At 45.6% G+C, this 24,943-nt stretch overlaps 1 protein-coding gene and 1 long non-coding RNA gene across 4 annotated transcripts in view; one reads left to right on the top strand and one right to left on the bottom strand.

Annotated features, from left to right (window-relative positions):
* Positions 1–15,700, bottom strand: part of VGLL4 (vestigial like family member 4) — a 165,134-nt gene extending 149,434 nt beyond the window's left edge. For 2 of the 3 annotated variants that reach the window (XM_078351660.1, XM_035273653.3), the window contains exon 1: positions 14,375–14,437. The gene's annotated coding sequence lies outside the window, so the exon portion shown is untranslated. Of the gene's footprint in view, positions 1–14,374; positions 14,438–15,364 lie in introns of those variants that run through there. The other variant, XM_035273655.3, reaches the window with a different exon arrangement.
* Positions 14,539–24,266, top strand: LOC144579582 (uncharacterized). Its single transcript, XR_013527508.1, has 3 exons — positions 14,539–14,700; positions 23,622–23,692; positions 24,159–24,266. It is a non-coding gene; the product is annotated as an uncharacterized LOC144579582 (long non-coding RNA).
* Positions 24,267–24,943: the final 677 nt, after the last annotated feature.

Here is a 24,943-nt window from a genome sequence, read left to right on the forward strand (position 1 = left end):
CCTTGTGATCCGCCTGCCTCGGCCTCCCAAATTGTGGGCCACTGCAGCCAGCCATGAGCCGTTTTTAACCTGAAACAGCTTAGGGAACACCTGGAGAAATAATGGGTTAGAGCAAAATGTGCAAAGTGTCAAAACAGTGCTAGAAACAAAGTCCTACAGAAATACAAATTCTGAAAGGCTCTGCGAACAAAACAGAACTTAAGCAGAGCCTCTGAAGAAGAAATATAAAAGTTCCTCCCCAAGAAGGGAAGAACAGAAGCAGAATGTTAAACAACACACTGCCCAAATCATCTACAAGAGTAAAATGGGGACAGAAAGCAAGCGACAAGGATGGAAATTTAGACAGGGACCACATCGTGAAAGGACCGAGGACTTCGACAGGACCACGGCTTGACCCACATTAAGGAGTCACTGAAAGCTCCCTCTGAGCAGAAAAGCAGCTTGGTCCTCCACCTGTTCTGGGCAAGTTATCCTGGCGGCACCACATGGAACGGAGTGGGGCTCGGGAAACTGAGCACAGGGTGGACAACGGAAAGCCAGAGCTGTGGGCAGGCACACAGAAGGCAGAGAGAGGCACTGGCACTGGAGCCGTGGGGACCCAGGAAAATGCAGAGGCAGAGCTTACTGAGCATGGCAAGCAGAGAGGGGAGGGGAGGGCCATGGAAGACTACAAGTGGTGGGGGTGGAGTGGCTGGGAGGCAACGACTTCGTAACCCACGTACATGTCTTCTTTTTCAGAGAGAAGGATGGGTAAAAGCAGAGATCTAAGAGAGAAAACCTAGTGGTGCTCACATTCCTGATCTTCTTTATAAAACAGAAAAGACCATCTCCTGAGAGGAAGAATTATGAACTTGTTCAACAATGGAGAAAACCAACAAGGGTTTGGAACTGACTGACAGAAACAGACTTGTTGAACTCCCAAGAACTAGGTAATCTCTTCACCCAAGCCAGTTTCCTATTTAGGAAAGATCTGGGTTTAAAGTCTTAGGATTTTGGGTAGTCACTGCTGATAAGCATCCTAGTCTGTAATAATACAGCATTTAGACTCATGATTCCCTAAATTAATTTTATCTCATTAAGTTAAAGGACAATGCTTTCAAAATTCTAGACCCAAACAGATTACCATATGCCTTAGGTTACATAAAGTATGCACAGAAACAAAATATCAAAGCATAAAGCATCAAATGACACAAGGTAGACCCAGAATTCTAGCACAGTGGAAGATTAGACATTTAAGCTTATACAGATGCTACGAAATCCTAAACCCACAAGCAACTTACATTCAAAGTAGGTAGATAAGACAATGGGTATTAAAGGTGCATCTACAAGGCACCTGCCATCTGCTGCAACCTTATTAATGAAATCAACCAATGTTTATTACACAATTATTCTAAGCTCAGCAAAGTGCCCAGGAAAGGTTATGGAGAAACAGGTAGATCTCTGCTTTCAAGGAGTCAAGCTATTATTCGGAAACTAAAGTTTATGGGATAGGATAACAACAGGCAAAATTAAAAAGAAGGTAATCAAAGACTAAATGTTATTTAAAACTAAAATGGGTACTATGTGACAAAAGAGATCAATGTCAGCTAATGTGTTTGCCTTGTGCCCATCTATTTTTTGTTTGGGGGTGGTTTGTGGATGCGTGTGTGTTCCAAAAGGCCACTTCGAAAGTTTCCTTCCCTGGTTTCCCTGCCCTAGGTAGTCACTCGCCTCGCTGGCCTCCCTTACCTTCCTGGATCGCACTGTTTCTGTAAACTTCCTGGGTGCAAGGAGTCTGTCTCATCCCCAGTGCAGTCATCCTGAGTCAACGGTCTGAGAAAGGCAGCACAGGGGCAGGAATGAGCACCTGGAGCAGGTGGCTAGACCTGCCTGACTAGAACTGAAAATCCATGTTAGGAAGCAACAGAAGCTAAATTGAGGTGAGCCTGTTATGGGCAGCCTTAGGAAAGAGCTGACAGCTGGCCTTCAGGTTTATACTTAATGTCATAGGCAACAGGCAGTTGTCATCATTTGTCCCTGAGCTGGCCAGTGACATGATATTAACACTATTTTAGTTTAGAAGTTCCATGCGTCTAGGCACATGGTTCATGCCTATAGTCCCAGCACTTTAGGAGCCTGAAGCAGGACTACTTGAGCTCAGCAGTTGCAGAATGACCAGGGCAACACAGTAGGACCCCATTTCTACAAAAAATTTTAAAAATGAGCTGGAAGCAGTGGCGTGGGCCTATGGTCCTAGCTACTCAGGGAGCTGAGGTGGGAGGATCACTTGAGCTCTGGGTTGAGGCTCCAGTGAGCTGTAATTGCACCACTGTACTCCAGCCTGGGCAATAGAGCAAGACCCTACCTTAAAAAAAAAAAAGTTCTGTGTAGGATGGTTTGACTGGAGAGGGTGGCTCCAGAAGTCACTGGAGGTGGATCAGTTTTGTTAAGAGGCTTCTGTAGGAAGAAGGTGCCAGATAAGGACAATACAGCTGGGACGCGAGGGTTAGGGACCAAGTGTTATCTTCTTTTATTCTTTTTTTTTTTCCTTTACCTGGCAACTTAAGTGTTATCTAGCCACAGAAAAACAAAGCAAAGGTGGAAGATAATAGTTATAAGAAAAAAAAAAAGGTCTTACAGGCGGGTGAGTGGCTCAGCCCTGTAATCCCAGTGCTTTGAGAGGCCAAGGCACGAGGATCGCTTGAGCCCAGGAGTTCCAAACCACCCTGAGCAACACAGAAGTTTAGAAATTTAATCATTTCTACAAAAGACTTTAAAATTAGCCAGCCATGGGGATGCACACCTATAGTCCCAGCTACTTGGGAGGCTGAGGAGGGAGGCTCCCTTGAAGCCCTTGAAGCAAAGAGGTCGATGCTCCAGTCAGCTATGATCCTATCATCGCACTCCAGCCTGAGCGACAGAGTGAGAACCAATCTCTAAAAAACCAACAAAAAGTCTTCTGAATTTTACATCTTATGTACATCCTATCCACAGCACTAAATAAACCCAACAAAACATATTGATAATGTGGAGGGAAAAACCATGGCTACAGTATTCGATGGAGGATCATATCACATTGAAAGGCAAATCAGCATCATGATTATTTCAACATCAAATTAGCATCCTGATTAATCTGAATCCAGGTAAACCACTTCCAATCTCTGTGATCCTGGGAAAAGACTACCTCTGTGTGTCTATTTCTTCATCTGGAAAATGAGGATACTAAACCTCCCTCATATGGTGTTCTGAGAAGTGAATGGGCTTTATAAGTATTAAAATAACTATTTGCCAAAACATACACAAATATGTTAAATAAATCACAAATGACAGTAAATTTACTGAAAATGACAGGGCACTGTCCACCTTTAGCTAGCATGGTCTGGGAAGATTTCTCTGAAGAGATAAATGGAAGCTGAGGCCTAAAGGATGAGAGGAATTAGTGCCAGAAAGATCAGGGAGGGTGGGGGAAGGTGAGAGACAGTAGCACATGCTGAAACCAAGACACAAAAGCTAGGGAGGCGATCTGGGGGGCGGCCAGAGTGGCTGCCCTAAAGTCAGTAACAGGGAGGCCTGAGGTGGGCAGCACGGGGCCAGGTCGCATGTGCCTGGAGGGCTCGCAACGCTGATATTTTATTTTAAGTCTGTGAAAAGTCCTGGAATGGCCCGAAAAGCTTTAAGCAGGGGAGTGACATGTTTATTTCCTTTATGAGCCATAAATTATCCTCTACCTTGCACAAAAAAGTATGCAGTACCTGAAAAACAAATCTAGGTGTATTCCAGTAATCTTATTTCTTATTTCGGTGGTAGTTTTTGCACTAGGATATAGTGATAAGCAAAAATAATATGAGGAGGACCAGGCATGGCATCTCACGCCTGTAATCCCAGCACTTTGAGAGGCCAAGGCAGGCAGATCACTTGAGGTTAGGAGTACGAGACCAGCCTGGACAGCATGGTGAAATCCAGTCTCTACTAAAAATATAAAAATTAACTGGGGGTGGTGGTGATGGTGCCTGTAATCCCAGCTACTCCAGAGGCTGAGGCAGGATAATTGCTTTGAACCTGGGAGGCAGAGGTTGTGGTGAGCCGAGATGGGGCCAGTGTACTCCAGTGTGGGCAACAGAGAAAGATTCCATCTCAAACATCATCATCATCATCATCATCATCATCCATTGAAATGCTGATACCTGGAGCATAACACCCATTTAAGTGAGAGGAGTGTGGCTCTAGAAAAAATTACAGAGGGCCAGGCACAGTGGCTCATGCCTGTAATCCCAGCATTTTGGGAGGCCAAGGCAGGCTGATCACGAGGTCAGGAGTTCAAGACCAGCTTGGCCAACATAGTGAAACCCTGACTCTACTAAAAATATAAAAAATTAGCCAGGCATGGTGGCAGGCATCTGTAATCCCAGCTTCTCGGAAGGCTGATGCAGGAGAATCGCTTGAACTCAGGAAGTGGAGGCTGCAGTGAGCCGAGATTGCACCACTGCACTCCAGCCTGTGAAAGTGTGAGAGAGACTCCATCTCAAAAACAAAAAAAAAGATACAGAGTACATTGTGTGCTCCACTGCACTGCAAACCCATTTCTGGTCTAGCCATTCACCTTTTTCATGGTTGTCATATGTGAACATAATTCTTCATGAATAGATAAATATTTTGTTGTGGATTTTTTTTTCCAGGTAATGATCATATATTTTCTCTGCCAGTCCACATGCCGTTCCTCCCACTCCCTTAGCCTCAAATAATATGTTCTTCCAAACAGCTAAAAGTTAAGAATTAAGGAAGAAAAGGTATCCATTTTAAAGCTACAAAAACTTAGGGACAGTCAGTGCTAATGGCAAGCTCAGCTATAAATCCAAGAGCCATTTTTTGGCCTTCCACAAAACTGTCCCTTTTGGTCAACAAGGGGACACAGCACCTAACTTGGTGTGTTAGTCTATTTTGTGTCACTATAAAGAAATACCTGAGGCTGGGTAATTTAAAGAAAAGAGGTTTAACTGGCTCAAAGTAGGCTGTATAAGCATGGCACCAGTATCTGCTCGGCTTCTGGTGAGATCCCAGGAAACTTCCCATCATAATAAAGGCAGAGCAGAAACCAGCGCATTACATGGCAAGAGCAGGAACAAGAGAGGCGAGGAGGTACCACATTCTTTTATTTATTTATTTATTTATTTTGAGACAGAGTTTCATTCTTCTGCCCAGGCTGGAGTGCAATGGTGCAATCTTGGTTCACTGCAACCTCTGCCTCCTGGGTTTAAGTGATTCTCCTGCCTCAGCCTCCCAAGCAGCTAGGATTACAGGAATGCACCACCAAGCCTGGCTAATTTTTATATTTTTACTAGAGACAGGGTTTCTGTTGGTCAGGCTGGTCTCAAACTCCTGACCTCAGGTGATCCACCTGCCTCGGCCTCTCAAAGTGCTGGGATTACAGGTGTGAACCACTGCACCTGGCAGATGCCACATTCTTTTAAATGCCCAGATCTTGCATGAACTACGAGAGAACTCATCCATCACCAAGAGGATGGCGCTAAACCATTCATGAGGGATCACTCCCATGATCCAACCTCTCCCACCAGGACCCACCTCCAACATTGAGGATCACATTTCCACATCACATTTGGAGGCGACAAACATCCAAACCAAATCACTTGGCAAAAGCACTGTGGGGTGTATTAGATTATATATTTTTTTCAAGCAAGGGAACACAACTCCGAGATATGTTATAGAAGTTTTCTAAGAAGATCTATACAATAAAAGCTACAGCGCCAGGCATGCTTACTCCATGTCAGTCGCATGACAGCTACAATATACTTTAGGTAAGAGTACGTGAACGTGGAGCAACTACCTTGTCTAGATGTGGAGATCAGGAGGGTGGGCGTGGGAGGAATCACATTCAAACTGCCCAGTGTTCCTGCCACACACAGTAACTTGTCCAAAAGTCAGAAACAGACAGACATCACTATCCTGAAATACCTGATGGCCTCTGCAACTTCCGGATGCAAATAATAAAATATCCAAATTCTGTCCACCCCAGGACCAATCCCTGAGCTAAAACCAACTTTGCCTCAGCTAATAATATACAATGGTAGGACAAACCCAAAAGTATGAACTATCATACCATGACATGGGGTATACAGCCTTCTTGGCCATCAAGAATTTAGAGGTGTGGCTGGCCGCTGTACCTCACGCCTGTAATCCCAGCACTTTGGGAAGCCGAGCCAGGCTGATCACTTGAGGTCAGGAGTTCAAAACCAGCCTGGCCAACATGGTGAAACCCCATCTCTACTAAAAATACAAAAATTAGCTGGGTGTGGTGGTGGGCACATGTAATCCCAGCTACTCGGAAGACTGAGGCAGTAGAATCACTTGAACCTGGGAGGTGGAGGCTGCACTGAGCTGAGCTTGTACCATGGCAGTCAGCCTGAGCAACAGAGTGAGAATCCATCTCAAAAAAAAAAAAAAAAAAAAATTTAGAGGTGGCTGGGCACAGTGGCTCATGCCTGTAATCCCAGCACTTTGGGAGGCCAAGGTGGGCAGATCGCCTGAGCCCACGAGTCTGAGACCAGCCTGGGCAACATGGCAAAACCCTGTCTCAAAAAAAAATGCAAAAACTAACCAGGTATGATGCTGTATGCCTGTAGTCCCAGCGACTTGGGAGACTGAGGCAGAAGGATGGCTTGAGCCCAGGAAGTTGAGGCTGCAATGAGCCAAGATCACGCCACTGTACTCCAGTCCTGTCTCAAAAAATAAAAATAAAAAAGAATTCAGAGGTATTTACTGAGTAGCTCCTCTTTCTATTAAAACACTGTGTTGACACGCTATAGAAAAGGAAAAGGAAACTCCCTACCCTTGAGTACCGTACACCAAATATGGATGACACTGGTGATGTGGCTGGCTGTCAGGCTCTGTGAGAAAGAAAACTGAAATGAGAATCAGAGCAAATCACCAGATTCTGGTAGCGGCACGGAAGCAGTTTCAGAGTTTTAAGTCATCCAGCTCTTTCTCCTCCCCAGAGTGTCTGGTGATGCCCACCAACCTCGTGCAGCACATATTCTTCCTGTTAACATCCCATTCTCAAACCCTCCGTCTCTGCTCTTCTTACTAAAAATATCTCTGATTTGAATAATCCTTCTTTCTTCTCACAACTTTACCATCTGTTAACTCAAAAGAACCAGGACTTTAGCATCAAAAAGCCCAAGTTTGAGCCCTCCTTTAAATCTTTCACTCATTCAGTCAACAATTCCTGAAAGCCTATTTTGCTCTAGGCTTTGCCCTGGATGCCCAACACTAGCTGTATGGGCTAGTCATTTACCCTCCAGGCCCTAGTTTCCTCCTTAAAGCAAACAGTAAAAAAAACTTCTTAACTAACTTCATATGATCACAAGCTTATCGCACAAATTAAATGACATAACTGAAAATGCCTTATAAACTAAAGAGAGAAACGAATTTAATTAGTCTACCACCATCATCCTCCAGGTATACAGCATACATGTTTTCAAAATACATTCACATAAATGACCTCATTGGATTCTCACAATCATATGATTATTTAAGCCAAATGGCCAAATATGATTATTATTTTTCTTCTATATATTAAAAAAAAAGAAAAACTGAGGCATCAAGAATGTTAGCTTCCTGAAGCAGCTAAGACTAGAATACAAGTCTCTCCATTCCCACTCCGATGCTATTTTTACTATTCTTAAGGTGATCATGCTAAAGAGGTTTTAGTGACAAGTACAATTATTTAGTCTAGGTCAAAGCGAACCTTCCATTAGCAACCACGGCTTCTAGGCCTGTGCCCTTTCCCCTGCACCTTGAGAAACGTATCAGGCAATAAAGTGACCATTTCAACAGTGAGCGAGGGGAAGCAAGCCCTCTCCTCTGGGGAACACGCAAACCATGCCATTATTTGACATTTTTCTAACAGAAGCAGGCACGGAGTCACATTAATAGTAACCAAGGCAGGTAAACAAAAAAGACTGTCACATCAGGTCAATTGGTGCTGAGAATGAGAGCAATAATGACACCGGCAACAAACTACCAAGACACTATGGTGCCTGGGGCCATAGCTACAGAGGAGTCAAGCAAAAGTCCTGAGATCTTTGAGATCCAAGAACAGGTTCAGTGGAAGGAAGGATGAGGTCGACTTCGCCAGGCTCAGGAAGAAATGCGATCAAGCTCCAATGGCTAAATGTTAAGGTTCAGTGAGAACATTTTTTAAATTTCACCTGAGTGCTTGAACTGCTCATAACCTTAAATTTTATGTTACTTTTCTAAACAGAAGACAGTCTTTATTCAAAATATTTTCTCAACAGTCATATTATCAAAGAAAGAACATGAACAGACGGATCCTTTGCTATTCTAGCTTTCCTCATTGAGACATGTCCCAAGCAGGTATAACTGACTCACTCTGACATAATTCGAAGCATCAACGCCTGAAGGACTTGGCCACTTCTGTTTGCATCTAATTCCTTACTTCTATATGTCGCCACTCCTTAAAGTTTATTAGAAGGCCAAACGTTCTAATATTTGAACAATATATATACATGTTCTATGTCTATTTCCTGAGAACTGTGTACATATTATACACACACACACACACATACACTTACACATATATGCATAAAATACCTAATTATAATTTTTTCAGGTGCCTGCCAACCTCAAGTGTGAGCCCCAGATTAAGAACCCGCTCTATTGGCAGTCCTCTCATTGTACTAGAAGATGGAAGGAGCAAGCGGTCACAGTGGCTCATGCCTGTAATCCCAGCATTTTGGGAGGCCGAGGCCAGTGGATCACGAGGTCAGGAGTTCAAGACCAGCCTGGCCAAGATGGTGAACCCGTCTCTACTAAAAATACAAAAATTAGCCAGGTGCAGTGGCACACACCTGTAATCCCAGCTACTAGGGAGGCTGAGGCAGGAGAACTACTTGAACTTAGGAGGTGGAGGTTGCAATGAGCCGAGATCACCACTGCACTCCAGCCTGGGAAACAGAGTGAGACTCCACCACAAAAAAAAAAAAAAAAAAGAGAGAGAAAGAAAATGAAGGGGCTGGTAAGCTGGTAGGCGTACACACCCTTTCCAGAGGGCTTAGCACCCCTCCTGTGAAACCTCTGCAGGAAGCAGGTCTACCAGCCATCAGTATCTTATCCTCCAATGTAGGCTGGAAGCTGTATAGCAGGAACACGTAACGTTAGGTGCCTCCACCTCCCATGACTTCAACAGAAAATGAGACCCCCGTTAACTGAGACCACATAGAGAGCTAACACTATGGATGGAAACCCTGAACGCATTTTCTGCTCAACCACTTGAGTTTTCCTGACAGTAACATGGCTCAGGGCTTGAGTCTACGGGACTTCTCAGCCCTGCAGGAGGGCAGGGGTACGATACTTAGTCATCACAACTACTCTGGCAACAGGAGCTGGCAGACAGTGCCACCACACAGTGACAAAAATCCTCAGGTACTGCAATACAGCTTGGTCAGTGTAAACTACACAAATGAACAGACTGTATGAAAGTTGATCATGTACCTGGTGAGGAACATCTATACAGGCTCTGGGTTGCAAAAGCCAACTTACATTACAGCACATTTCAGGACCCAAAGCAAGGCTGCCTGATGCTGGTGTAAAATTCTTACTGCTGGCTGAAGTCCACCCATCTCCCTAAAGCGTCCCATGGAAAGTGACTCTATGGTGGGCCCACACTGAAATCACTATATCTAAGGGGGACAAACAAAATTCAAGTCTAAACTTTCTGAGCAGACTACCAATTCCCCACATTTGTCAACATTGTTGTCAGCCCAAATAAAAATGAGGCTAAGCATGGTGGCTCACACCTGTAATCCCAGCACTTTGGGAGGCCGAGACGGGTGGATCACTTGAGGCCAGAAGTTCAAGACCAGCCTGGCCTACATGGTGATACTCCATCTCTACTAAAAATACAAAAAATAAAATACAAAATAAAAATACAAAAACATATACAAATACCATAAATAAAAATACAAAAAAAAAAAAGAAAAAGAAAAAGATGAACCATGCTTTCCTTTCTCATTTTAGGATATTATGAACCTCTCTCTTCATTTTCAAGACCTCAGCCTTATACAGCAAGGCATATGAAATAACAGAAACTCTTTGGCATTTTGTTTACTCTGGATATGCTTGCTCTTGCATTTATTTTATTTAAATACTTAAAATTTGAATACTTATTTGAGTATTTTGTATTTCCTATTCACAAGTACTAAACCACCTCATATTCTTAGGGACCTATTACTACCAAGAATAAAAGATGAATTTCCACCACAGCTCGAGTTAGCAAGCTTCCCAGAATAGCTCAGGTCTAACTCCCAATTATTACAAAGTCAAATCTCAGCTCTCAGCCTATTAAATCCTAGATAAAGCCATCTAATTCATGACACAGTACAACATTAGGTAGCCCTGTAGTTATCACCATCATTAATATGATTGGTTCTTGGTTTGTTTCTTTTTTGAGACAGAGTCTCGCTCTTGTCGCCCAGGCTGGAGTGCAATGGCGCACTGCAATCTCCGCCCCCCAGGTCCAAGAGATTCTCCTGACTCAGTCTCCCAAGTAGCTGGGATTACAGGTGCCCACCACCAGGCCCAGGCAATTTTTGTATTTTTAGCAGAGACAGGGTTTTACCATGTTGGCCAGGCTGGTCTCAAACTTGTGACCTCAGGTGATCTGCCTGCCTCAGCCTCCCAAAGTGCTGGGATTACAGTTGTGAACCACCGTGGCTGGCTTAGTCCTTGTTATTCACAGTAATTGTGTTCTATAAAATCTCTGTGACCACTGAATTAGTGGATACTGAACCACCGTTCCTAGGGGAAATGAGGGTTAGGTTCCTTCCAGCCTCTGGTCACATTTTTGCAAACTGATCAATACACAACCTTGTTTCACATATGGTTCTGTTTAAAGGTACCTTATTAATACCTATTGTTGATTCATTAATGTTGAACTCAAGGCCAACAGCACCATAACTGAAAGGTGAACAAAGCTCATCAAATGTGTATTTTCTTCATGAGGCTCATCACCGCCTTCTTGGCTGAGAACATTAGACAGTATTTTAGCACCATACCGGGGGCCATTGTAAATAGCAAAATCCCCCAAAAGAGGCACAAAAATGTATAAAAACATGTTGCTAAATAGACTGCAAAAAGCACACTTGTTTATAGCATGAGAGCTGAAACAAGAAGACAGAGTATTGCCTTGTCTGACCTCCGCTGAGAACATGCATGTTGGGAAGCTCAAATTTTTTCCCACCATGCACATGTACACAAATGTCAAACAAAGTATCAGAGGCATTGATTTGGGCCTTACAAATAAATTTTAGTGAGTAGACAAATTCATAAACATGGAATCCACAAAAAATGAGGATCAACTATATCTGGTTATCAGACCTGAGGCATGAGACACAGAAAGTACATTCTACAAAGTTTTCCCCCTTTGCAAAAGTGCTATTATTCTGTATTTCAGGGAGGTATAATTTTTCTGGTTTTAGCACCTCCTGTACTCGTTTTCATACCTTGACAGTGTGTATCTGCCAAATCTTGCATTAAGATTTCTCAATCTAGTTCTTACCGTGTTGGGTTTTGTTTTTTGTTTTAATGTGGACAGATCCTAAATGCTACAGATTAGCAGCACTTTACTCTTCTATTAAACACCTGCCTACAGCTTCACTAACTTTAGATGCACTCCCTGAAACACAAAGGAGCCTCAGTTAACATACCTCGAAGAAATTTCTTAACACACACACGAAAAAACTTTCTCTTTCACCAGGTTCTCATAGCTGCAACAGCTCATCTCACACAGGCAATAAACAGAAACATTAGTATGTTAATATCACCACACTGTTGTAATTTCAGTGACATTAAAATTTTCCCATGTATTTGATTTTTCCCTCCTGAACTTCCAACTTTTAGTACTTTTATTAAGTCATGTTTAAAGTTACAAAACGACTTTTATTGTTAACCTACTTACTATTTTACTAAGGCAAATTAAAAGCTGCACAGCAAAACTCTCTGAGACAGTTACCTAGAACAGATACAAAATAAAATCTCCCTTTGGATGTGTTTTGGCAACCACCAGAGACTGGTAACAGGGCTGCCTCCATAAGGGGTTAAAAGAAATTACCCAGCCTGGGTGAGGTGGCTCACGCCTGTAATCCCAGCACTTTCGGAGGCAGAGTCAGGGTAGATCATGAGGTCAGAAGTTCAATACCAGTCTGGCCAATATGGTGAAACTCCATCTCTACTAAAAATACAAAAATTAGCTGGGCATGGTGGCATGCACCTGTAGTCCCAGCTATTCAGAAGGCTAAGGCAGAAGAATCGTTTGAATACGAGACAGAAGTTGCAGTGAGCTGAGATCACACCACTGCACTCCAGCCTGGGTAACACAGCAAGACTCCGTCTCAAAAAATATAATATATAATAAAATAAATTTATCACTACAGAATTTTTTTTTTTTTTTTTTTTTGGTACGGTTAGAAGCCAGGAATCTCTGTTTGCCCAGGCTGGTCTGAAAGTCCTGCCCTCAAGCAATCCAATCCTCTTCAGCCTCCCAAAGTGCTGGGATTACAGACATGAGACACTGCCCGCCCAACCCCCAGAACATTTAAAAGTGAAAGTTTTTACATAATTACTGTGTAAGAAGTGTTAAATCTTCAGATAAAGTCATAATTTTAAATCAGTTGGGGGATAGCAGTAACCACTGTTTATGCAACTCTTTCAAAGCTTCAAAGTTAAATAACACAAAATGCTTTCAAAGCACATTATTCTAATTCCTGAAACTCTGTGACGTATTTGAACTGATATTATCACCCTTTTACAAAGAAAAATAAAACACAAAGGTTGAGTACTAATAACTTATTTTTGGTCATAAAGCTCGTAGATGACATTGGCAAGACTAGAACTCAAGTCTCCAGCAATAATAAGCCAAGAGTTGTTTTTACTACAACATTCACAGTTTTGGAATGTAATCCATAGTTATTTATAGCTCCGACAGCCCATCCCAAGGCCCCCTCAGAATTATCTTCTTAATTGTACAGTGTTTTGGTCAACATAAAAACTAGTTTGCATTCCCTTCCAACTGGAAAGCAAAGACAGGCTGCCCAGAAGTGTGAAAAAACGGTGGCAGGGAAAATCAGCCTGGGATTAAAATTTTGCCAAAGTTAAACAACGGGTTTACACCATTTCCACCGTGAGGGAGATGACTTTTCAGTCCAGATGCAACAGGAAATACAAGAAAAAGAAAAAACTCAAAACCGTCTTGAGTGTAAGACAAGAAACTTCTGATGCAAGTATTTCTAAACCCTTTATTTGAGACCATTGGGATTTAGAGATAATAACTTGTTCCAAGATCACACCACCAGGACAGCCTTACTGCTCCGACCCCAAAGGTCTCCTTAAACTGCCCACTCTACTCCCCTCCCAGTCATGCGCAGACTCTTCATTAGATGCAAGCAGGAAACAATGAACATTACAAGTCCGTGGGCTAAGCGAGTAAAGAGTTAAAATTTGATATACTAACATGGTATGCAAAACTGACCTTCGAATCCTAATAGGCAAATCAACATTTTTTTTTTTTGTCTTTGAATATTCAGAGGAAACAAACAACTGTAAGCCTCCTTCTGAGTCCAGGTAAGCTTGAGTTTAGAACAAGATATTAAAACTCCACTAACCGGGAGTCAGTGCCTTTTAAACAGAGGGGCAATCTGCTGCCGATAAAACCCAGCAGAGCCGCCTCCACTTCCCCCACACCCTCCCGCGCCAGGCTGCTGGTTCTTATTAATCACAGAGACGGGATTACAACTAGCAAACATACAGCACCGACAATCAAAGTGAAACCGATTTTTTAATCATCTAACTTAAGCAGACGAACACATGCCAGCAACGCACATAAATACTAATAGCCCCAACAAGCACTGTCATCATGACCTAACACAGTTAAATGTCTCAGTGTGATAAATCAAAGGAGACTTTAAGCAAAACAAAAAGCAAAAAGCCCGCTGCTCTTCGGCGAGGCCTGCACTGGGTGCAGGGAGAGTGTGCATTCCCGTTTTGGGGAGGAGGCAGGAAGCACACGAAGAGGACGATGTCCCTTCCCGCAGTTCGCCTCCCAGCCCTCCCTGAGCCGGCAGGGACTGAGGGGATGCCAGGCGCGGGCCTCCTCGCCCCGCGCCTTCGACTCCCAGGACGCCTTCCGGGAGCTCAGGCGCTTCCGCTCCCACCAGCGCCTCCAGAGCGGCGGGGCAAGAACCCTCCACTTCCTCCCTCCCGCAGGGAGTCCCGGTTCGGCTCCGAGAGCCCATCTCACGGCCCCCTCAGGCCGGCCCTCTTCCAGCCCAGGTCCCGCCCCGCCGACCGGGTAGACCGCACTCACCGCCCGGCGGCTCTGGGCGCGCCCGCCTCGGGCCGGCCGGGCCCTGCGGCGGACCCAGAGGCTGGGGCGGGGGCGGGACCCGGGCACGCGGGGCACACTCCGAGGGCGCGCAGACGCACAGGCGCGCTCGCGCCCGAGCCCCCGCACGGGCCCCAATCAAACACGCACACGCACACGCACGCGCGGGACGGGCTGGCGGACGCGAGCGCGGGAGCGCGAGGAATCCCTGGAATGAGGCGCCGCCCACCCTGAGCCGGGCTCCTCCAGGCCGGCCAGGCTACGCCCCCTGCCACGCCCCTCAAGGAGCAGGTGGGGGCTGAGCCCAGGTGAGCTGGGAGGGAGGCAGGGGCGGGACCACCCGCGTTCTGGAGCGGCCGCTTTCCCTCCCCCGCCCGGCGCCAGCTCGCACCTCCACGGCCGGTGCCCGCGCGCTGGGGCACTGAGGTTTGTTGGGGCGGGCGCTCCCGAGAGGCGCCAGCGGGCAGGGCTCGTGGACATGGCGCACACTGCTCACTGCTGTGGACACGGCATCTCGCACGCCCCCGGCCCCCGAGGCCCGGCCGGGGGACACGGCTCGGTGCAAAAGCACAAACACAAACGCACATTTTGTGCGCGCCCAGGTGCCCGCCGCGCTCCCCACGCGCGCACAGTAGGTCCCAGCTCCCGGGGGACAGCGCACGGAACGCCGACGTCCACGGTCCAGCAAGACCGGTCCCGCGGACCTTCTGCCCTTCCCGCCACACACAGCCCGCCAAGTGCCCGGAGTTCAGCGGGACCTGCGGCACCCACGCCGCCCTCCGCTTCCCCTGGCTCGCCAAGCAGCCGGGGAAGGGCGCACCACCGCCCGCGCCGGGTCGCCGTCCACACCCGCAGACCCCCGGAACGCGGTGCACCCGCCGTCCCCAGTCCCCCGGGCCTCGCCGCCCTCTCTCGGCACCCACATGCCCGAGCCGCGCTCCCCGACGGGCCGACGGCCAGACGGCCACACACCTGAAGGGACAGGTCACACCGGCTCCGGGAGGGGCTGCTCGGCGCCACTGCACTCAGAACGGCCGCCGCGGTCCAGGGCGCTCGGACGCTGCTCTGTTTCCTCCCATTACAGCATGTTGCACTCAAGCGCTGCACTTCACACTCGCACACGCACACGCGCACAACTCCAGGCGCTCGGCGGCGTCCTTCCCCCGCCTCGCCCGGAGGAGGAAGTCCTAGTAAATCAAAACAGGCTGGGAGGGAGGGAGATCGGAGTGGAAAGAGTCCCCTTCAGCCGCTCACACACCAGTGTTTGCTATTTAGCAAACTCTTGACGTCCACAACCCGGCCTGCTCTGAAATGTGCCCGGGGAGGGGCAGGGAGGAGGAGGTGAAATGTTCCTAATTGGCGCAGGTTCTTATTACAGCAGCAGGGCAGACACGTGACCACGAAAGAAAAGGCCTGTCTTTTTTTCCTGTCTTTCTCTGGGAATTTGGTGGTGAGGTTTGCGGTGGGGTTAGAGGCCTGATACCCGCACCCCCACCCCCACCATCCCCAGCAACCCTTGTCCTATTGTTTTCTCGTACTGCCACAATTAAGAAAACATTTGCTTAACATATCCAGCAGCTAACTTCATAAAATAAATAGTCAGAGACTGGACTTCCTCTGGTTTGCTTTAAAAGGCGTCATGTTGTTTGCCTTCTGGCAGTTCTCAAACCTCAGTCATTATTAGGAGCCCCTACTGTAAGGGCTTTCCCTAGGAGAGGGCTCTACTGAAAGGGAATGATAACAATGAAAACAAATACCAGCTTACATTCGTGCTGGAAAAAAAAATGCTTTGCAGTTTTCAAACTGTTTTCCCATCTGTTACCTCATATGATCATACCAAGGAACTGCACGGTGTCTCACTGGATCTTAGCCCCTGTTGGATGTGAAAAGACAGGTATGCGTAGTTCCACGTTTCAGCGAGATTAAATGGTTTACCTAAAGCAGGTGGAAGTATTACCCGCATCTTGGGGCGTTTTGTGAAATGTACTCTCCTCCAGCCCACACAGGGCCCCTGGAGATGGGACAACCGAACTGACAAGTGAACCCAAGCATAGATGCCCCCTGGCTTTCCTGATTCCTGGATTAATAAAATTCACAGATTAGAGCTCAGAAAGCTCTCAGTCTTTCCAAAGGTATTCTTACACAGACTCTGTTTTAGTCCATCAGTAGTCTCAGAGTAGGAAAAGAAATCCTGAGAAAGATTGTAAACAGAAGATTCATCCTGCCAAATTCAGACAGGGAATGAGGAAGGAATGAGGACTGCCTGGGCAGATTCCAGGAAATATGGTAAAACAGAAAAAGGGTTCTAGATTCAGACAGACCTGAATTTGAATCCAAACTCCACCTCTGTTTATTACAGGATTTGGGACAAGTTATCAAACCTCAGTTTTCTCATCTGTAAAACAGAGATAACGCTTCTTACTTCAAAGAGCTGGTGCAGGGTTAAAGGCTCCGCAGAGATGTTTAATGAATATTCACATCTTCCTTCTTTTTTGACTTAAATCCAGTCCAGCTTGGCACCTTATAAACAGAGGAAAATGAAATGCCCAGATAATGCAAATGAATAATGATAACAATAATAGTACAACTACACATTTATAAAAATGGCCCAAGGTTTACAAAGTGTTCCCACATATTATTATCTCATTTGCTCTTTAGGACAACATTGCCATTTGTTTGCTGCCAAATGATTTCCATTTTGGGTCAGTGTGGAGGTCCTAAAGCTGCCTCTTTAATTTCCATCACTGCTTGGAGTGAACCTTACTCTGCAGATAAATCATGGGGACAGAGGACCTTTTCTCATGGATGTGACCAGTCTTCAACCTTTGCAAGGATTAATCTCACTCTTTGCCTTACATCAGCATTAGCGTGACTTAGCTCTGGCAACATCTAAGCATGGTCATTTTAGTCTGGCTCTTTTAGTTGTGCAAAGGAGAGACACACTGAAGTTACCACTGTAAGAAAAAGAAGGGTTGCCGTAAAGGTCTAAGAGGACTAGAAGTGGAACATGGCAGACACATAGAATATTATACGGCATCCTAGATTAAAATGACTTACAGTGACCTGCAACAATACAATGCATCTTGACAGTATTAACTGAAAAAAGTAAGTTCCAAAAGATTACATACAGCATAATACTCTATTTGTAATGTTAAAAATAAAACGAAAAATCATTTTAGTGGCACATATATCTGCAATAAAATGATATAAAAAATAAGTCAGGGCCAGCCTAGTCATAATGGCAAAACCCATCTCTACTAAAAATACAAAAAATTGGCCAGGCGTGGTGGCTCATGCCTGTAATCCTAGCACTTTGGGAGGCCACGGTGGTCAAATCAAGAGGTTAGGAGTTCAAGACCAGCCTGGCCAACATAGTGAAAGTTCATCTCTACTAAAAATATAAAAATTATCCAGGTGTGGTGGTGCACTCTTGTAATTCCAGCTACCCAGAAGGCTGAGTCAGGAGAATCGCTTGAACCCGTGAGGTGGAGGTTGCAGTGACCCAAGATCATACCATTGCACTCCAACCTGGAATGAGACTGTGTCAAAAAAATAAAAATTAGCCGGACCTGGTGGCGTGCACCTGTAGTCCCAGCTACTCAGGAGGCTGAGGCAGGAGAATCTCTTGAACCCGGGAGACAGAGGTTATAGTGAGTCAAGATCATGCCACTGCACCCCAGCCTGGCTGACAGAGCAAGACTCTCAAAAAAAAAAAAAAAGTGAGGGAATGACGATGCCAGGATTACCTGGGTGGGGTGGGGACAGGCACAGGATCAGAAGGGAGAAAACCATTTGGTTAAACGTTGTCTAGGTCATAACTTAGTAGGTTCACAGTTTCTCTATTAAAAATAACTACTTAGGCTGGGTGCAGTGGCTCATGCCTGTAGTCCCAGCACTTTGGGAGGCCAAGGAGGGTGCACTGCTTGAGCTCAGAAGTTTGGGACCAGCCTGGGCAACAAGGCAAAACCCTATCTCTACAAAAAATTAAAAAATTAGCTGGGCATGGTGGCGCATACCTGGTACTTGGGAGGCCGAGGTGAGAAGATCACCTGAGCCCAGGAAGTTGAGGCTGCAGTGAGCTGTGTTTATACTACTGCATTCCAGCCCAGGTGACAGAGTGAGATCCTGTCTCAAAAGAAAAAAAAAAAACTATTTAACTGATGGTTGTACAATAGTGTGAATGTACTTAATGCTATATTGAACTGAACACTTAAAATGGTTGAAGTGGTACATTTTATGTTACGTATTATTTACCACAAGTTCAAAAAATGTGTAAGAAACATAACTGGACAAATCAAAAAGAAAACAATACTACTTAAGTAGCTAAGTAAATAAACAAAGCTAGGCCGTTCCTAGACCACTGATGAGAATATATTTCAACCTAAGGATTTTATAAATGCACCAGAAGGGCCAGGCACAGTGACTCACACCTGTAATCCCAGCACTTTGGGAGGCAGAGGTGGGAGGATCACCTGAGGTTGGGAATTCTAGACCAGCCTGACTAACATGAAGAAACCCTATCTTTACTAAAAATACAAAATTAGCTGGGCGTGGTGGTGCACACCTGTAATCCCAGCTATTTGGAAGGCTGAGGCAGGAGAATCGTTTGAACCTGGGAGGCAGAGGTTGCAGTGAGCCAAGATCATGCCACTGCACTCCAGCCTGGGCACTCCATCTCATTAATAAATAAATAAATAAATGCACCAGAAGTGTATTTTAAAAACAAAATAATCAAGGGGGTAGATGAGTGGAGATAGAGAAGACACAAGATTGGCCCAAAGTTGATTGTTGTTGAAGCTAAGTGATGGGTGCAGAGGAGGGTGTTGAGGTAGCCCAGCAATGGGGGATGGGGGTTCTACTGCTCTTACATGTTTGGATTGTTTCATAGCAAAACATTCTTTTGTTTGTTTGTTTATATAGTTTTATTTATTTACTTTTGAGATGGAGTCTCACTCTCTTGCCAGGCTGAAGTGCAGTGACACGATCTTGGCTCACTGCAACCTCTGCCTCCCCGGCTCAAGTGATCCTCCTGCCTCAGTCTCCCAAGTAGCTGGGACTACAGGCATGTCATGTGCCACCACACCCAGCTAATTTTTTGTATTTTTAGTAGAGATGGGGTTTCACCATGTTTGCCAGAATGGTCTCGATCTCTTGACATTGTGATCCACCTGCCTCGGCCTCCCAAAGTGCTGGGATTATAGTAGTGAGCCGCCGCGCCCAGCAAATTTTGTATTTTTATTAGAGATGGGGCTTCACCATGTTGCCCAGGCTGGTCTCAAACTCCTGACCTCAGGTGATCGACCCACCTCAGCCTCCAAAGATGCTGGGATTACAGGCGTGAGCCACTGTGCCTAACCTATTATTATTCTTTTTTGAGACAGAGTCTTGCTCGCTCACCCAGGCTGGAGTGCAGTGGTGCGATCACGGCTCACTGCAACCTCCGCCTCCCAGGTTTAAGCAATCTCATACCTCAACCTCCCAAGTAGCTGATAGCAAGAACCCACCTCAGTTTCCCTTTTGCTCTCTTTGTGCCTTCTCCCTCATCTAGTTCTTTCTCATCTCTGTCAAGGACTTTCCTCACAGCTTTGGGTCCCTTATTACTATCTCTACTACCCCATTTAGCTTTTGCCCCCACAGGTAACTGACTCCTTCCGTATCTTCATAGTTCAGTTGCTCAGAGAATCTGATTCTTCTTTCTTCTTCCTCTTCCTCTTTTTCTTTTTCCTCTTCCTCTTGGCTTTCTCCTCCTCCCCCTTCTCTTGCTCCTCCTTTTCTCCTCCCTCCTTCTTCTCTTCCCTCCTTTATCTCCCTCCTCCTTCTCCTTCTCCTGCTTCTTCTTCTTCTCCTTTTCCTCCTCCTCCTTTTCCTCCTTCTTCTCTTCTTCTCCTCCTCCTCCTTTTCCTTCTCCTTCTCCTTCTTCTCACTCTGGGACCCTGGCTGGAGTGCAGTGGTGCAATCTCAGCTCACTGCAGCCTCAACCTCCCAGGCTCAGGTGAGTCTCCCACCTCAGCCTCCTGAGTAGCTGGGACTACAGGCATACACCACCATGCCCAGCTAATTTCTTGTATTTTTAGTAGAGATAGGGTTTCACTGTGTTGCCCAGATTGGTCTTGAACTCCTGGACTCAAGCAGTCATCCCACCTCAGCCTCCCAAAGTGCTGAGACTACAGGAGTAAACTGCCACATCCAGCCTGACTCTTCCCTTTCCACTAATCCATAGAAATGACTGCAGGCTGATCTCCCTGGAAGCCACACGACCATGAGGGTCAGTGAAGTCAAGCACAGTCCAGTGATGAGAAGCAGAGGCCATTCGGGTGTGGGGTGGAATGGCTCTAAGACAGCCACAACAAATGCCACATGTGGAAGAGGCTAAGGAGATTATTTTAATTTTATTTAATTAATTATTTATTTGCGGCAGAGTCTCACTCTGTTGCCAGGTGCCAGGATGGAGAGCAGTGGTGCGACCTAGGCTCACTGCAACCTCCACCTCCTGGGTTCAAGCAATTCTCCTGCCTCAGTCTCCCAATTAGCCAGGACTACAGGAGCCCACCACCATGCCCAGCTAATTTTTGTATTTTTTAGTAGAGACGGGGTTTCACCATGTTAGTCAGAATGGTCTCGATCTCTTGACCTCGTAATCTGCCCTCCTCAGCCTCCCAAAGTGCTGAGATTACAGGCGTGAGCCACTTGCACCGGCCAGGGCAAAGGAGTTTAAACAAGAATAAAGTATTTGCCTTTCCATTTGTTTCTTATGATTTCTTAAGGCTCTTCAATGGGTATTATTAAAAAAAAAAAAAAAAAAAGCTTTCCCTTACACACCAATTGCCAATAAGTAGTTTATACTCCAATTTGTCCTCCCATGTCATACTTCTAAGGAGCAAATAAGAGGAACACCAACAGCTGCCAATCTAAACTGCTCACAGTACATATAGATGTCTACTGTTCTCCTCATTGCACTAACCTGGCTGTGGAAAACATATTTTTCTACTCCATGTCCCTTTGCTTATGATGTGCTTTCATCAGTCTCTCCTATTTTCTTCTCTTCAACTTGTTCCACACAAACCACCAAGGAATCGGAAGATGTGGGTTCTAGTTCAGATTCCTCTCTAGGTGGCAAACTGAGTCATTCCATACCTCTTCATCTTCCAAGTCTTCCCCTCTGTGGGGAGCTGAGACCAGATCAGCTTTGGCAAACTGATCTTTCCTTTGGAGCATCTGATCTGCCTGGAGCCTTCTCTTGGGAAGGGCTCTGGCAGAACAGTTGAGGCTTAGTAACAAAGTGTCAAGACTGATTATTAATGTCTGCCATGGGCAGGGAATAAGAATGAGTGAAACTGGCAGGATGCAGTGGCTCGTGCCTGTAATCCCAGCACTTTGGGAGGCTGAGGCAGGTGGATCACTTGAGGTCAGGAGTTCAAGATCAGCCTGGCCAGGCAAAACCCCATCTCAACTAAAAATACACAAAAGCCAGGCATGGTGGAGTGTGCCTGTAATCCCAGCTACTTGGGAGGCTGAGGCAGAAGAATTGCTTGAACCTGGGAGGCGGAGTTTGCAGTGAGCTGAGATGATGCCACCGCACTCTAGCCTGGGCAACAGAGTGAGATTCTGTCTCAAAAAAAACAAAAAAACAAAGATTGCGGGGTGGGGGATCTAGGGGAGGGCTAGCAGGGGATGAGGGGATTGGGGAGGGATAACATTAGGAGAAATACCTAACGTAGTTGATGGGGGGACGAGTGCAGCAAACCACCATGGCTTGTGTATACCTATGTTAACAATCCTGCACGATCTGCACATGGACCCCAGAACTTAAAGCATAAGAAAAAAAAAAATTAAAATAAATTTTAAAAAAGAATGAGTGAACCAGATATTTGCTCTTTTTGGTGTAGAGAGCTCTACAAATCCCTTCTAGCAGTATCTCTCTCTTTTCTCATAGTGTGAGCACAGGTGCATTTCTACTTTTCTGGGAACCAAAGTACTCAGTGGGAAAACAAAATGATCTTATTTCAGGGACAGAGGAAAGAAAACAAAGTTATCTAAAATAATAATAATAACTAATGTTTGAGGAGCACTCACTATGTTTCAGGCACCACTCTAACTGCTTACGACAAGTATCGAATTTCAGCCTTATAACAATCCTATCATAAGGTAGGAACTGTAAGTATCCTCCTTATGTGCACAAAGAAATTGAGACATGCAGAGTTAAAGAACTTGTCTAAGGTCTTGAAGACAGTAAGAGTGCAACTAGAATGAAACCCTGGTGGTCCAATTCTGGAGTCCACCTGCTTATGCCCCTCAGTCCCCAGTATTGCCTGCAGACTAATTGCATTCGGCATCCCTGGAGAGCCTGCTAGAAATGCAGGCTTGCAGGCCCCACCCAAACCTGCTGAATTGGATCTGCGTTTCAGCAAACTTCCCAAGTGACTCATGTTCACACTGCACTGAGAAGCACTGGTTGCTAACAGGATGTTACCATTGTTATTATTATTAATATTATTATTTTGAGACAGGGTCTTGCTCTGTTGCCCAGACTGTTGTGTAGTGGTGCAATCTCTGCTCACTTCAGCCTCCACCACCAGGGCTCCAGTGATCCTCCCACTTCAGCCTCCTGAGGAGCTGAGACTACAAGTATGTGCCACCACACCAGGCTAACTTTTATATTTCCTTTTCTAGAGACAAGGTTTTGCCCTGTTACCCAGGCTGGTATCAAACTCCTGGACTCAAGTGATCCTCCTGTCTGGGCCTCCCAAAGTGCTGGATTACAGGCATAAGCCACTGTACCTGGTCTATTTCTCATAATCACATGTGAACCTACAACTGTTTCAAAAGAAAAAACGTTTAAATCTTATTATATAGGTTTTCTTTTTCCTACTTTTATTGTTAACAAAAGAGAGCTTTGAAGAGGTGAAATAAGCAGCCCACTTGTAATTCAGCTTGTGTACTGAGGCCCTGCCTACTGTGTATAAGAGACTGCTCTCAGCACTGAATTTCTAGCAGTGAACGAAGCTTGCCCTTGGTGAGTTATCATTCTAGTGTGGGTTCTGAGAGTTCAAACTCACATCTGGGTGCCAAGTCCTCTACCACTCAGAAATATGGTCACAGACTCAGAGTAGGTTCAAACATTTGCAAAATGTCTACATACACAAGTGTATATGAAAGCATTAACAGTGCTAGGTACACAGTAACCTCAATAAAAATTAATCTCCCTCCTTCCTTCCTTTCTTTCTTGCAGTTGCCTCAGAGCCTGGAAGGAACCTCACCTCCACTGTGACCCAAACTGGATGGAGTCCACAGTGGGCCCATGTGAGCAGTTGTGACCTAAGCTTCATGCCCCTTTAGCAATCAGTTGAAGAGCTGTGATTAAGGGTGATGTCCCAATATCTGGAGATAGACCCTTTTAAACCTGCCAAGGAGGCCGGGCATGGTGGCTTATGCCTGTAATCCCAGCACTTAGGGAGGCCAAGGTGGGCAGATCACTCAAGGTCAAGAGTTTGAGACCAGCCTGGCTAACATGGTGAAACCCCGTCTCCACTAAAAATACAAAAATAGCTGGGCATGGTGGCAGGTACCTGTGATCCCAGCTATTCAGGAGGCTGAGGCAGGAGAATCACTTGAACCCGGGAGGCAAAGGTTGCAGTGAGCTGAGATCGTGCCATTGCACTCCAGCCTGGGCGACAAGAGCGAGATTCAGTCTAAAAAACGAAAGAAAAAATAAGCCTGCCAGGGAGTCAATGGCGAGCGTTCCTCTGAATATAAGTTCTTTTCACAGCATGGTTCTGAAAGAGTTCCCTTAAGCAAGACCAGATTTATGGCCAGAGGACTGCTCAGACCCAGACATCTGAATGACATGTAACACTATTCTAAAGATTGACTTTGTCCTCACCCAGGAATTTTTCTTTAAATGCTGTAAGAACAATTCAATATGGCAGTATATTCTTGCTGTCTTTCCTATAAATAAACTTCACTGGGCTGGGGTGGGAAATAAAAGCCTTTTTCAACGCACAAAAAACATTGTTGCAGATGCTGGATTCAAGGCCAGTCAGAATTTGGCCATAGCTCACTAGCTGCTCTCAGACAGAGAGTGGTTTGAATGAGGGAACTTACCAAGAATGAACGTGTGTTTTCTTCTGTAGGTGCAATACAACAACACCCCAGAGAGAAATTCTCCCAAGCGGGATTGCCCTGTTACCCCATCTCTCTTTTTTCTTTTTCTTTCTTTTTTCGGGTTTTTTGTTTGTTTTTTTTTTTGAGACAGAGTTTTGCTCTTGTTACCCAGGCTGGAGTGCAATGGCGCCATCTCGGCTCACCGCAACCTCCGCCTCCTGGGTTCAGGCAATTCTCCTGCCTCAGCCTCCTGAGTAGCTGGGATTACAGGCACGTACCACCATGCCCAGCTAATTTTTTCTATTTTTAGTAGAGACGGGGTTTCACCATGTTGACCAGGATGGTCTTGATCTCTTGACCTTGTGATCCACCCGCCTCGGCCTCCCAAAGTGCTGGGATTACAGGCTTGAGCCACCGTGCCCAGCCGTTTTTTGTTTTTGGTTTTGTTTT

The sequence above is a fragment of the Callithrix jacchus genome, chromosome 15 (assembly GCF_049354715.1).
Source record: "Callithrix jacchus isolate 240 chromosome 15, calJac240_pri, whole genome shotgun sequence".
Classification (NCBI taxonomy): Eukaryota; Metazoa; Chordata; class Mammalia; order Primates; family Cebidae; genus Callithrix; species Callithrix jacchus.